The following is a 14656-nucleotide window of genomic DNA, read 5'->3' on the forward strand; positions in this document are numbered from 1 at the left end:
TGTTAAGCAAGTACTGCTGTGGTTGCCCACTGTTGAGACCTGGACATGCTTTTCTATCTTTTTTTTTTCTTTTTTCTTCACTTTGTACTTTTCTACTTTTCCAACTAGGCCATCAAATCCATCTTAACAGTAATTACTAATCTGAGTCTTATCTTCCACTGAAATTTAACTTTTTGTTTCTCATATATTGTCATTAAAACCTAGATTGCTATTTCTTCTTTTAAACCATATCTCTTGTTTTTCATATGCAATTTAAGTTTGGCCTTTTCTCGTGTCAGGTTAGTGGTGGCATGAAATCAGATATAGCATATACTTCAATCGATAAGTTTCTTTCCAATGCTTTCGCTCGTCTGCTATGATTGCAGATCTCCTCATCCCGTTTCTGCTTTTCAATTTTAGTATAAAGTTTCTTTCTGTATTTAATCTTTCAAATAGAAGCTTATAGTTTGGTACTTCATGCATGGCAAGCTTTTGGAGTCAAGGCCTAGGATCAAACCCATTCATGTTAGTTGTGAGACTCTGAGTTCTGACTCAGCATGGACATGGTTGGAAAGGTGGATGGCTGTGTCTTCAGAAATAGGGCAGCAGCAGGAGTTTAATTTAGATAAAGATTATCAGGGAGATAAGCCAAAGCCTAACCTTGCCGCTTCTGAAATACTAAACGCGGTTCATGATTCTGTTGCCCCTATATCATCAGATTCAAAGTCATCTCCCTGTGAATCACCAGACCCAATGGAAGGTGTAGGGGATTTAATAAAGAAAAATTCTGGTGAATATGAAATTCATATTTCTGTATCTATTCCTCATCAAAGCAATAGCTCTGTAGCAATAGATGACCAAGAGCAGTCTCCTTACGAGAGTGAGACATCAGGCATGATAGAAGAGAATAGTGAATCAGCAGCCCCAATTGAAGGTGAAATAGATTTAATATGAAAAAAATTCTGCTGAATATCAAACAAATGTTCCTATATCAATTCCAAATCACGAAATGAGTTCTGCATTGAAAAATGGCCAAGAGCAGTTCCAGTTTGAGGGTGAGACTTCAGGCGTTATAGAAGAGAATAGAAAAATTGGGAGAATTGAGGAGACACCTGATTCTATCGCGAGTCAAGTACCAGTGAAATCAGATGCAACTTCACTGTCCTTACTTGGTAATAATTCTGCCAAGCCTGGATTTGACATGGAAAACCTGAAGTGTACTATTGAAAGGGCAACTTGTGAATCACTGGAGACTGAAGGAAAAAAGTGTGCATTAAGGTCAAGAAGGGCATCAAGTCCAGCATTTGCTTCTGTACAATCAAAATTTGAGGAACTGAGCGCAGTTTCTAGTGCGAGTAGGTCTGTCACTTCTGTTTATGGAGGTTCCGGAGTTCAGTCTAAACTAGTCCATCCTCAAGTTGATTCTTTGACGAAGACCAAGGAGCTTAGCATGATGGAGAACTCAATATCTCACTGTCAAGAATTCTGCTTTAGAATGTGGCACTGAGATATCTGTCTCTTCTCCATTTGACTTGCTAGAAGGATCTGAAGTTGATGGCAAGGGTGGTATACTTGCAATTGGAGCTTTAGATGAAGGAAACCATAATTTGACTGATGGTGCTGATAGTGCATTAAATCATGAAAATATCAATTCTGAAACAAAATTTCATCATTCTGAGTCAGATGTGCTACAGCCACAAGAACTTAATGTCACGCCCCGGACCCGGATCCGTGACACGGCCGTGCTATTGCCGACTACCGTCCATAATAGCACGCAGCCTCATACCTGGGTAACAGGGTAGTCAAACCAACCGAATCTTTTCATATGAAAGCATTCTTAGTACAACCTGCTGGTCAGTACCCAAATACAGAGCTTCTATGTAGTTTATGTACACAATAGTATACTTGCTTCACCCCAAAAGAAAGAAGCCCTGATACCAGATTAACGTGTCTCTGGCAGCTATCAGTGGTAAGGATCTGAAAGAAAAAGTAAATGAACGGATATGAGCTACACGGCTCAGTAAGTAATCATACATAATCTTACCGGATCGAACATAATGGTAACCATGTTTATGCAGGGTTTGAGAAGTTGACATGCGTGTTATCTAATAATCATCATGGCATAATATGTATGCAATTTAAACAAGCAGTAGTGCAAATCACAAAATATTCATAATATATGCATATAAACCGTGCCCCCGGCATGCCGTGGTCCTTTTTCTCTCGGATGCTACTGCGAAGTCAGACTCGACCACTGGCGGGGCCAGCTCAGTTACTATTCAGCCACTGGCGGGGCAGGCTCAGTTACTATTCAGCCACTGGCAGGGCAAGCTCAGTTACTATTCAGCCACTGGTGGGGCAGGCCCAATTCCAATTCAGCCACTGGCGGGGCAGGCTCAGTTACTATTCAGCCACTAGCGGGGCAGCTCAGTTACTATTCAGCCACTGGCGGGGCAAGCTCAGTTACTATTCAGCCACTGGCGGCTCAGTCATTCTCAGTAGCATCTTTGAGCCCATTATAGTGCCTCTGGGCTAGCTAAGACTTTATAAACTTACATGCATGATTAAAATATCAGTATCATCATGTTGCATACATAGCCATAGCTTCTGGGATCATGCAAATTACTTATGCATTGTAACATATCATGCATGAAACATATATTCTTAAAAAAAATGCTGAGGAAACATTAATAACATGATATGATCCAAAACAGGATTAGAACAGGTTACTTACTTTCTTCACAAATCATATATACAATTCAAATTGTATGAAAAACCCTGGTTCATCTTATAAAATGTAATACAAGATCTACGATAAGATTAAGACAGATTACTTACATTCTTCACTAATCATGCATACAATTCAAATTGTATGAAAAACACTGGTTCATCTTATAAAACGTAATACAAGATCTACGATAGGATTAAGACAGATTACTTACATTCTTCACTAATCATGCATACAATTCAAATTGTATGAAAAACACTGGTTCATCTTATAAAACGTAATACAAGATCTACGATAGGATTAAGACAGATTACTTACATTCTTCACTAATCATGCATACAATTCAAATTGTATGAAAAACACTGGTTCATCTTATAAAACGTAATACAAGATCTACGATAGGATTAAGACAGATTACTTACATTCTTCACTAATCATGCATACAATTCAAATTGTATGAAAAACACTGGTTCATCTTATAAAACGTAATACAAGATCTACGATAGGATTAAGACAGATTACTTACATTCTTCACTAATCATGCATACAATTCAAATTGTATGAAAAACACTGATTCATCTTATAAAACGTAATACAAGATCTACGATAGGATTAAGACAGATTACTTACATCAATTCACTTTCCAAATTGCTCAAGTCCAGGTGACAAATCCTTAATCACCTAAAATAACATCATAGGGTTTACATTATTCCCCATTTATTTATTATAAAATCTCTTAGTTCATCATACTATGAACTTACTTGCTTGGGTCCTATCCAAGGATTTAGCCCAAGTCCAATTTGAAGCCTTTGGGGTTCGATTTAAAACCAAATTGGGTCCACATGGGTTGATTGGGTTTTTAATTAAAGGATTGGGCCTCGTTTATAATTGGGTCCAACCTTTTCTAGCCAATTGGATCCTCTGATTTGGTCAATGTGGCTCATTTGGGCCTGAGTCAGGATTAGCCCAAGGTCAATTCGACCTTCTGTCAGTTGAATTGGGCTTGAATTGGGCCTGATTTACAATCAATTAGGTCTGCTGAGACCAAATCAGCTTAATTGGATTCGGACCCAATTTAATTTGGGCTTAATTCGGTTCAGATTTGACCCAATTTGCAGTTTGGGCTCGTCCAGACTTAGCCCAATCTAATTGAGCTCGGATTTAGACTTGCCCAGTCTAATTGAGCTTAGGTTAGTCAAATTTGGCTAAACCCCCTCTTTTTATATTATATTTTTTTTCTTTCTTTTTTTCTTTTTCTTTCCCTTTTTCTTCCCTTTTTCTTCTCTTCTCCTTCTTCTTTTCTTCTCCTTCCCGAAGCTTCCTCTCCTCCGTTCTCTTTCATCCCGATCTCCCCCTTCCTCTCTTCTCCGACGATGGGAGCACGACGAGCGGAAAGGGAGGACGGCGAGCGGAAGAAGGCCGGGCCACAACCGGCGGCGTCCACGGCTAGGCCCCACGGCGTCCTCGGCCGAGCCTGGGACGACGGTGCTCGCGGCCGAAGCCGGCGGCCGCCGCACACGACGAGGAGGATGAGTCTCCTCTTCCTCTCTTCTTTTCCCTCTTCCTTTCTTTCTTTCATTCTTCTTCTTTTCTTCAACCTCCCTTCACCAACCCCATATTCTCTCTCTCTCACTCCCAAACCCTCTCTCTTCCTCTCTCCATTCTTCCCCTGTGAAGGAAGAAGGGGGGTTTGGGAGGGCCAAGCCACAGTCGGCGGTGTCACGGCCGGGCTCGCGGCGTCCACAGCCGCGCCTGCGGCTGAGCCCACGGCCGCGCCTGCGGCGGCCTTCTCTTCTCCCACGGGGAAGAGATGCCGGGAGAAGCCGGCGGCACTGCGGGATGCACGCGGCCGCTCCCTTGGTCTGCCAGCAGCCGACGCCCGCGCCGACGGGATCACGGCTGAAGCCGATGGCCGTCGCCGGTGGCTCTCGGCCTGCCAACAATCCCCTTCCTCCCTTCTTTATTTGTTTCTTTGTTGTCTTGCACAAAACAGGGGGAGAGAAGGCAGGGGGCTTACCTGGCTTCCGAAGGGGATTGCAGTGTCCCGTGCTCCGGTGCCTCCATTCCAACACCTCCTCTGCCGGTTCACAGGTTCTTGAGATTTTTGAAGGGAGAACTAGTAGGTTTTTAAGTGGTTTGGGGGGGGGGGGTGCGAGGTGTCACGCCCAGCTTCTTCCTCATGAAAGGCTTAACAGCTGGGTCTTCCACAGCTTCCCAGCTGGCCCTACCCTAGTCACATCCATCCTCAGGCTATGAGATAGCAGCCATCAAATGGCTGCCAACAATGGGCCCCAGTTGGGCCCATTAGGTGTCCTGGCCCAATGCTCAAGTACGGGCCCAAAAAGGTATTGGGCTTAAATTGGGCCCGGATATTACATCCTACCCTCCTTAAAATAAATTTCGTCCTCGAAATTAAACATACCTCAGGTGGACCGATGTAGTGAGGACTCATTTTGCCGTATCGCCCAAATCGGGCAACACCCTTGAAAAGAACATTTTTAGGTAGACAAAGTTTCCCTCCAAAAATTTCAGTTCTCATAGCTTAATAAGAATCGCCCGGTAGGGGGCCTTGATGATGGGTCCCTCTCCTAAGATCGATGGTGAATTCGATTTCTCAACCAGGGGTAATTCCGGTAATTCATCAGGGTAAATGTCTGAGTATTCCCTATTTCTTATAGCTACCTAGCAGTCAAGAGTTTAGGGTGAAACTGAAATAAATTGCTTTCTTCGACTAAAGTATTATGACAATCTTAACATATTATGATACTCTTAACTACCCATTACCCCAAATTTTTTTTTTTTACGGTTATAGTCTTGTTAAACCTAGAGCTCTGATACCACTAGATGTCACGCCCCGGACCCGGATCCGTGACACGGCCGTGCTATTGCCGACTACCGTCCATAATAGCACGCAGCCTCATACCTGGGTAACAGGGTAGTCAAACCAACCAATCTTTTCATATGAAAGCATTCTTAGTACAACCTGCTGGTCAGTACCCAAATACAGAGCTTCTATGTAGTTTATGTACACAATAGTATACTTGCTTCACCCCAAAAGAAAGAAGCCCTGATACCAGATTAACGTGTCTCTGGCAGCTATCAGTGGTAAGGATCTGAAAGAAAAAGTAAATGAACGGATATGAGCTACACGGCTCAGTAAGTAATCATACATAATCTTACCGGATCGAACATAATGGTAACCATGTTTATGCAGGGTTTGAGAAGTTGACATGCGTGTTATCTAATAATCATCATGGCATAATATGTATGCAATTTAAACAAGCAGTAGTGCAAATCACAAAATTTTCATAATATATGCATATAAACCGTGCCCCCGGCATGCCGTGGTCCTTTTTCTCTCGGATGCTACTGCGAAGTCAGACTCGACCACTGGCGGGGCCAGCTCAGTTACTATTCAGCCACTGGCGGGGCAGGCTCAGTTACTATTCAGCCACTGGCAGGGCAAGCTCAGTTACTATTCAGCCACTGGCGGGGCAGGCCCAATTCCAATTCAGCCACTGGCGGGGCAGGCTCAGTTACTATTCAGCCACTGGCGGGGCAGCTCAGTTACTATTCAGCCACTGACGGCTCAGTCATTCTCAGTAGCATCTTTGAGCCCATTATAGTGCCTCTGGGCTAGCTAAGACTTTATAAACTTACATGCATGATTAAAATATCAGTATCATCATGTTGCATACATAGCCATAGCTTCTGGGATCATGCAAATTACTTATGCATTGTAACATATCATGCATGAAACATATATTCTTAAAAAAAATGCTGAGGAAACATTAATAACATGATATGATCCAAAACAGGATTAGAACAGGTTACTTACTTTCTTCACAAATCATATATACAATTCAAATTGTATGAAAAACCCTGGTTCATCTTATAAAATGTAATACAAGATCTACGATAAGATTAAGACAGATTACTTACATTCTTCACTAATCATGCATACAATTCAAATTGTATGAAAAACACTGGTTCATCTTATAAAACGTAATACAAGATCTACGATAGGATTAAGACAGATTACTTACATTCTTCACTAATCATGCATACAATTCAAATTGTATGAAAAACACTGGTTCATCTTATAAAACGTAATACAAGATCTACGATAGGATTAAGACAGATTACTTACATTCTTCACTAATCATGCATACAATTCAAATTGTATGAAAAACACTGGTTCATCTTATAAAACGTAATACAAGATCTACGATAGGATTAAGACAGATTACTTACATTCTTCACTAATCATGCATACAATTCAAATTGTATGAAAAACACTGGTTCATCTTATAAAACGTAATACAAGATCTACGATAGGATTAAGACAGATTACTTACATTCTTCACTAATCATGCATACAATTCAAATTGTATGAAAAACACTGATTCATCTTATAAAACGTAATACAAGATCTACGATAGGATTAAGACAGATTACTTACATCAATTCACTTTCCAAATTGCTCAAGTCCAGGTGACAAATCCTTAATCACCTAAAATAACATCATAGGGTTTACATTATTCTCCATTTATTTATTATAAAATCTCTTAGTTCATCATACTATGAACTTACTTGCTTGGGTCCTATCCAAGGATTTAGCCCAAGTCCAATTTGAAGCCTTTGGGGTTCGATTTAAAACCAAATTGGGTCCACATGGGTTGATTGGGTTTTTAATTAAAGGATTGGGCCTCGTTTATAATTGGGTCCAACCTTTTCTAGCCAATTGGATCCTCTGATTTGGTCAATGTGGCTCATTTGGGCCTGAGTCAGGATTAGCCCAAGGTCAATTCGACCTTCTGTCAGTTGAATTGGGCTTGAATTGGGCCTGATTTACAATCAATTAGGTCTGCTGAGACCAAATCAGCTTAATTGGATTCGGACCCAATTTAATTTGGGCTTAATTCGGTTCAGATTTGACCCAATTTGCAGTTTGGGCTCGTCCAGACTTAGCCCAATCTAATTGAGCTCGGATTTAGACTTGCCCAGTCTAATTGAGCTTAGGTTAGTCAAATTTGGCTAAACCCCCTCTTTTTATATTATATTTTTTTTCTTTCTTTTTTTCTTTTTCTTTCCCTTTTTCTTCCCTTTTTCTTCTCTTCTCCTTCTTCTTTTCTTCTCCTTCCCGAAGCTTCCTCTCCTCCGTTCTCTTTCATCCCGATCTCCCCCTTCCTCTCTTCTCCGACGATGGGAGCACGACGAGCGGAAAGGGAGGACGGCGAGCGGAAGAAGGCCGGGCCACAACCGGCGGCGTCCACGGCTAGGCCCCACGGCGTCCTCGGCCGAGCCTGGGACGATGGTGCTCGCGGCCGAAGCCGGCGGCCGCCGCACACGACGAGGAGGATGAGTCTCCTCTTCCTCTCTTCTTTTCCCTCTTCCTTTCTTTCTTTCATTCTTCTTCTTTTCTTCAACCTCCCTTCACCAACCCCATATTCTCTCTCTCTCACTCCCAAACCCTCTCTCTTCCTCTCTCCATTCTTCCCCTGTGAAGGAAGAAGGGGGGTTTGGGAGGGCCAAGCCACAGTCGGCGGTGTCACGGCCGGGCTCGCGGCGTCCACAGCCGCGCCTGCGGCTGAGCCCACGGCCGCGCCTGCGGCGGCCTTCTCTTCTCCCACGGGGAAGAGATGCCGGGAGAAGCCGGCGGCACTGCGGGATGCACGCGGCCGCTCCCTTGGTCTGCCAGCAGCCGACGCCCGCGCCGACGGGATCACGGCTGAAGCCGATGGCCGTCGCCGGTGGCTCTCGGCCTGCCAACAATCCCCTTCCTCCCTTCTTTATTTGTTTCTTTGTTGTCTTGCACAAAACAGGGGGAGAGAAGGCAGGGGGCTTACCTGGCTTCCGAAGGGGATTGCAGTGTCCCGTGCTCCGGTGCCTCCATTCCAACACCTCCTCTGCCGGTTCACAGGTTCTTGAGATTTTTGAAGGGAGAACTAGTAGGTTTTTAAGTGGTTTGGGGGGGGGGGGGGTGCGAGGTGTCACGCCCAGCTTCTTCCTCATGAAAGGCTTAACAGCTGGGTCTCCCACAGCTTCCCAGCTGGCCCTACCCTAGTCACATCCATCCTCAGGCTATGAGATAGCAGCCATCAAATGGCTGCCAACAATGGGCCCCAGTTGGGCCCATTAGGTGTCCTGGCCCAATGCTCAAGTACGGGCCCAAAAAGGTATTGGGCTTAAATTGGGCCCGGATATTACACTTAAGGGAAGTGATAGAAATTTGTCCGGTACTGTTAATGCAGTTGATTCATTACAGCAGCATCAACTGCCAGCAGAGTCAATAGCATCAAGTATTCAGAATCAAGTTCAAAATCTAAAATGTACACAAGTTTGTAGTTCATCCCCAAAGGTTTCTTTGAGAAGCCATGCAACTGATTCAGAACGACACAGGACACCATCAAGACAGCTCTGAACAAAAACTAGAACAACCAAGGCAGGAAACAACATCCATGCTCAAAAGCCGAGATCTCCATTGGCATGCAAGAACTCACCATCAATTCAAAAGAATGACTCAGGAACAAGCAAAAGCACGGAATATCTGCCAAAGGATGCAAAGAATGCCGAAGGACACAGCACATTTGGGATAGCTAAACCTGATCGCATTGATCATGAGTCCAGGGACAGCAGCAGCATTCCCTTCCAAGATATATGCACGCCATTTAATCTGCAAGGGCTAAGTTTCATGATAGTGTTTCTGATGAGGACATCAGAGCCCTTCATCCAGATGATCCTGAGCCCCCTAATTGAGTCAGACCCGTTTATTTGCATATTTATTTTATTTATTTTATTTCTGGGTTCATTTGCATTTTAGGGCTTATTTGTGTTATTTGTGGGCTTATTAGGAGTTATTTTTGTGTAAGGGGGTTTTATGTTAATTGTGTTTATTTGGCCCTATATATTGGGGACTATTTTCATGATTAGGGTTTTAATAAATGATTAAGAACTTTCTTTTCCCCCATATCTTATTCTTCTTCTTCCTCCTCCTCCCCTTCTCTTCTTCCTGCGTTTCTAGAACCTCTTCTTCTTTCTCCCTCTCTTGTTCTTCCTTTTTCTCCTCTTTCCCCACACTTGTGCTGCATCAACTTGGTATCAGAGCTTCGGCTTTGCCACTGCTGCCAAAGCCACGATCCAGCGTTCCCTTTCTTCCCTCTTTCTCGGTTTTCACCAGGCGCGCGCGCTCTCTCTCGGTTTTCACCAGCCCCCCCTCCCTCCCCTCTGTCGGTTTTCACCAGAGAAAAAAAAAAAAAGAAACCCGTGCAGTGGGATCCTCCACCGCCCGACACACCCGCGACCACCATCACTCCCGCTCGCCGCCGCAGGCCACCTGCGGTCACCACCTCTAAGTGAGGTCAGGTCCCCATCCTCCCTCTCGGTTGTCACAAAGAACAAAGGAAGGGCCCCGCCAGAGATTTCCCCTTCTGCCCATCGCCGTGTCTGCGCCAACTGCCGCCCCACCTCGCAGCGCCACCGACTCGCCACCGGAGATCGTCGCGTCCCCACGAGAGCGCCGCCGCCCCGAGTGCTTCGCGTCCGCCACCAACCGTCGGCGTCGGGTCCATAGAGGGGACCGCCGCCGACCTTCGCCACAGGCCATGAAGCCGTGGCCGTGATCTCGCCACCGCCGCAGGTCGCGGAGCTGCCGCCGTGATCCCTGCCTCGGCCCGCAGCTGCCGCCGCGAAGATCGACGCCCTCCCGAATCCGTCGGGAGGTTGAAGAAGGTTGGGGCAACGGGTAAGTCTCAGACCCGTTAGCCCGCCTCACTAGCCCGGATCCGTTCCGAAGAAAAAAAAAGACGCACGTGACCGCACGTGCTGCCTAAAAAAAGAAAAAAAAAGAAAACCTTTGCACGTGACTGCACGTGCGTAATTCAAAAAAAAAAAAACCTACATGTTCATCTTCCTCGATTGGCTGTCCCTCACCGCGTCTCCGCCGAGCTGCGCCACCACGCCCGCCGCCGTGCGACACCTCCTTCGGGCGCCTCTTTCCCGCGGTCGACCACCGACGATCGAAGCCGACCGCCACCAAGCCCCGACGACGCCCTCCCCGCCGAGCCGCACCACATGCGTACCCTTCGTCGCCTCCGCCCGTGCCGCTCCGCCTTTGCTGCCTCCGCCCGTGACGCCTCCTGCCGCCGCCGAGATCCGCCTCCGCCCGTGCCACCTCCTGCCGCCGCCTCGCCATCCCTGCCGCTCCCGCGACCGCCTGATTGCCACCACCGCTGCATCCTTCTCCGCACCTGCGTGCTCCACCACTGCCGCCGTGCGCCATCGGCCGCTGCCTACTCCAGACGAACCGCTTGCAGCGCCCATCGCCGAGCCTTCGTCCGAGCCGCTCCCATCCAGCTCTCATCCGCGATCAGGGACACCCTATGTGCCAGGCTGCCAGCCGAGAGGTGGCATCAGGCCACATCCGAGCCCGACCGGCCTAGCCCAGTTGTCCTCAGCAGGCCGCCAGCCCAGCCCGTGCGCCGTACTGTAGCGCGGTCCAAGCCCAATCGGCCGCAGACCCTGTTTCAGGCCCAATCCAGCCATTTTTTCAGTCCATTCCAGAAGCCCAGGAGCCCCTTGTGCTGCAAATCCAGAACCACAGCTCCAGCTAGTTTCGCTCGGCGCCAACTTCGTGCTCGAGAATCTACAACGGACGCTTCCGGTTGACTGTATCCACCATAGGTAACAGGTTGTTCTTTCTTTTGGGCTTGTTTATCTAATTATGTTCTAGTTCTCGTGCATGACGGTCCTATTTTGAAAACTTACTTTCCTGTCAAACTGCAAAACCTAGAACATTTACTACCACACCCATCATACCCACCATTTAAATCTAAATATTAAATTAGCACACTTTAGCAATAGGATAATTCTCAACATCCGTCGATCAGATTACTTTAGAATTAGAACGACTGTAATACGTGCTTGCAACCTAATTTCTCATAGTAATTAATTTTCTACTTTAACTCTGAAATAACTAAAGTACAAATTAGTAATATTTAATTTTAAGTTATCTTTGTGAAAATTTGCTGATTTCTGAATTTATAGTAGATTGCAGTAGTAAGTTGTCTTGCATTGCATTTGGTAAGTTAGGGTTCATTAGTAGCATTGTATATCATATCACCAACTAGAGTAGTCCCTGCATGCCAACCCGTAGTGGTAGAGAGTACCTCCTCACTGACTCTCAGACCCCTTTACCCACCATGGACCCCAGTGTTCTACAAAATATTTTGGAACAATTAGCTGCATTACGAGCTGATCGAGACGAATTCAAATGAGAGATCCGTGCTCTAGTGCAACACCCTAGGACTCCTAAACCGTCAACCCCAATTGCAACTTATCCCGAGTTTGGTTTGACCACACCACCTGTAGCTTTTCCCCATCCCCCTAGGAACCAACCTCCTCCTGATCATCAGCGCGATCTTAATGAGCGACTACTTCGTACCGTACGAGTAGATGCCCCCACATTTGCTGGTCAATTAGAACCGAGTGTGTACCTTGATTGGAGAGCAGCCATGGATAACTATTTTGAGTGGTACGAAATGACTGACGATAGAAAAGTACGATTCATTAAAATGAAGCTTATTGGGCAAGCTCACTGGTACTGGCATAATGTTGAACATATGCGTGAGACCCAAAGGCTTCCTTGTATCACTACCTGGGAGGATATGAAGGAAAAGCTGAATGAGAAGTATCTGCCATTCTCTTACCGACAACGCCTTATGGATAGGTGGCAGAAACTAACTCAAGGGACATCAACCGTTGCTGATTACATTGCACGATTTGAGGAGTTTCATATGAGGTGCGGTGTAATCGAAGAGGAGACTGTTACTCTCTCTAGATTTCAGGCAGGACTTTGCGAGGAGATCCAGAAAGAACTAATCCTCCGAGAGATTACTACTCTTGGCCAAGCATACCAGTTAGCTCAAGATGTAGATAGTTTCTTACAAGCCCCTGTAGTGAGGTGTACCGACCCTCGACCCATGGCTCCAAGAGCCCGACCTAATCAAAACTACCTCCCACAACCCAGGCAGTTTTCCAATCCTTCTAACCAGCCCGGCCCTAGCCAAGCACCGATTAGGACATCCCCGATACCTGTCCAGAACCATTCAAATGATAAAGAAAAGGGCATACTAGGTCCCAATCCTCCTTCTAGAAGCCAAATCCAATGTTTTAGGTGCCAAAAATTTGGCCATATAGCATCCCAGTGTAATGCCAAGACCTATCTCATGACTGAACTAGAAGTTGGGACTCAAGCGAATGAATGTGTTGAAGAAGTCTATAAGCCAAACATTGAGGATTTTGTAGAAGACTTTGGAGACGAACAGACCGGGTTAGAGTTTCTCCAGGCTGAACCCCAAAAGAAGCCCACTGATCCAAATAACCAAAATCCTAGGCTTCATGTAGTTAGGTGCACTCTAACTCAGACTAAGACCGAACAAGATTGGCGTAGGACCTCCCTATTTTACACACTCATTAAGATCAATGATAAAACATGCAAAATCCTATTTGATAGCGGAAGTTGTATTAATACCATTGCTTCTGGAGTTGTCTCCCGCCTCGGCCTGAAATCTACCCCTCATCCCAATCCATATAAAGTAGCTTGGGTAGATAAGACATCTCTTTCGGTGTCGGAAAGATGCCTCGTCCCGATTCAATTCCTATCCTATAAAGATGAAATCTGGTGCGACTGCATTCCGATGGATATAGGTCAAGTCATCCTAGGGAGGCCTTGGCTATACGATATGGACGTCACACTTCATGGGCGTTCGAATTCGTGTAGCTTTATGTTCCAGGGTCGGAAAATTATACTGAACTCATTGCCTCCTAGAGAGTCCGCCCCTGAAAAGAAGAGTACCACTCTACGAAAAGATGAACCATTTCACATCATTACTTCGAAAGAGGTAATGAAAGATATCGAAAGCCAATCATCTGTGTTTGCCCTTGTGGCTAGAGCCATCAGTATGGAGTCGAACCTTGAGCACCCACCAGTAGTAGTTTTCCTGTTGGAGGAGTTCCACTCTGTTTTTCCTAAGGATCTTCCAGATACACTTCTTCCGATGCGTGACATCCAGCACGCGATTGACCTCGTTCTCGGAGTACCCTTGCCAAATCTCCCCCATCATAGGCGCAACCTAAACGAGTACACTGAACTGCAACGCCAAGTTGACGAACTCCACATCCGAGGGTATATTCGTGAGAGTTTGAGCCCCAGTGTTGTACCTGCACTCCTCACTCCCAAGAAAGATGACTCTTGGAGGATGTGAATTGATAGCTGTGTTATTGATAAAATCACGATTAAGTATCATTTTTCCATTCTTAGGCTGGACGACCTCTTAGATTTTATGTCTAGTGTCACGATCCCATGGCAAGATGTCAGTATGGACTTTGTGTTAGGACTTCCTAGTACCTATATCAAGAACGATTCCATATTTATGGTTGTGGACCATTTTTCAAATATGGCTCCCTTTCTCCTATGTCCTAGGACTTCTAACGCTTCTAGATTTGCCAAACTTTATTTCAATGAAGTCGTTAGACCTCCTGATCTTCCAAAATCTATTATATATGATAGAAATGTTAGATTCGTGAGCTCATTTAGGAAAATGCTTAGGCACATGATTGGCACTAAATTAAAATTTTCGTCGGCCTATGTTAGGACTTCGGATTTAATGTTACCGACCATCGAGTTTGCATGTAATAGTTTGGTTAATAGGTCCTTAGGCATGAGTTCCTTCAAAGTGGTGAATGGATATAAACCTAGGCAACCCATAGACTTGATTTCCATATCTCATCAACATAAAGTCTCTGAGTCTGCACAATCATTTGCATCACACCTGCATTCATTGCATCAGAAAATCAGCAAACGTATTCACTCTAATAACTTAAAATATAAATCCCTTACTGATTTGCACAGACGTTATAAAGAGTTGAATGTAGGAGATTCTGTCATGG

This window comes from Phoenix dactylifera, chromosome 4 (genome assembly GCF_009389715.1).
Source record: "Phoenix dactylifera cultivar Barhee BC4 chromosome 4, palm_55x_up_171113_PBpolish2nd_filt_p, whole genome shotgun sequence".
In the NCBI taxonomy this organism is placed as follows: Eukaryota; Viridiplantae; Streptophyta; class Magnoliopsida; order Arecales; family Arecaceae; genus Phoenix; species Phoenix dactylifera.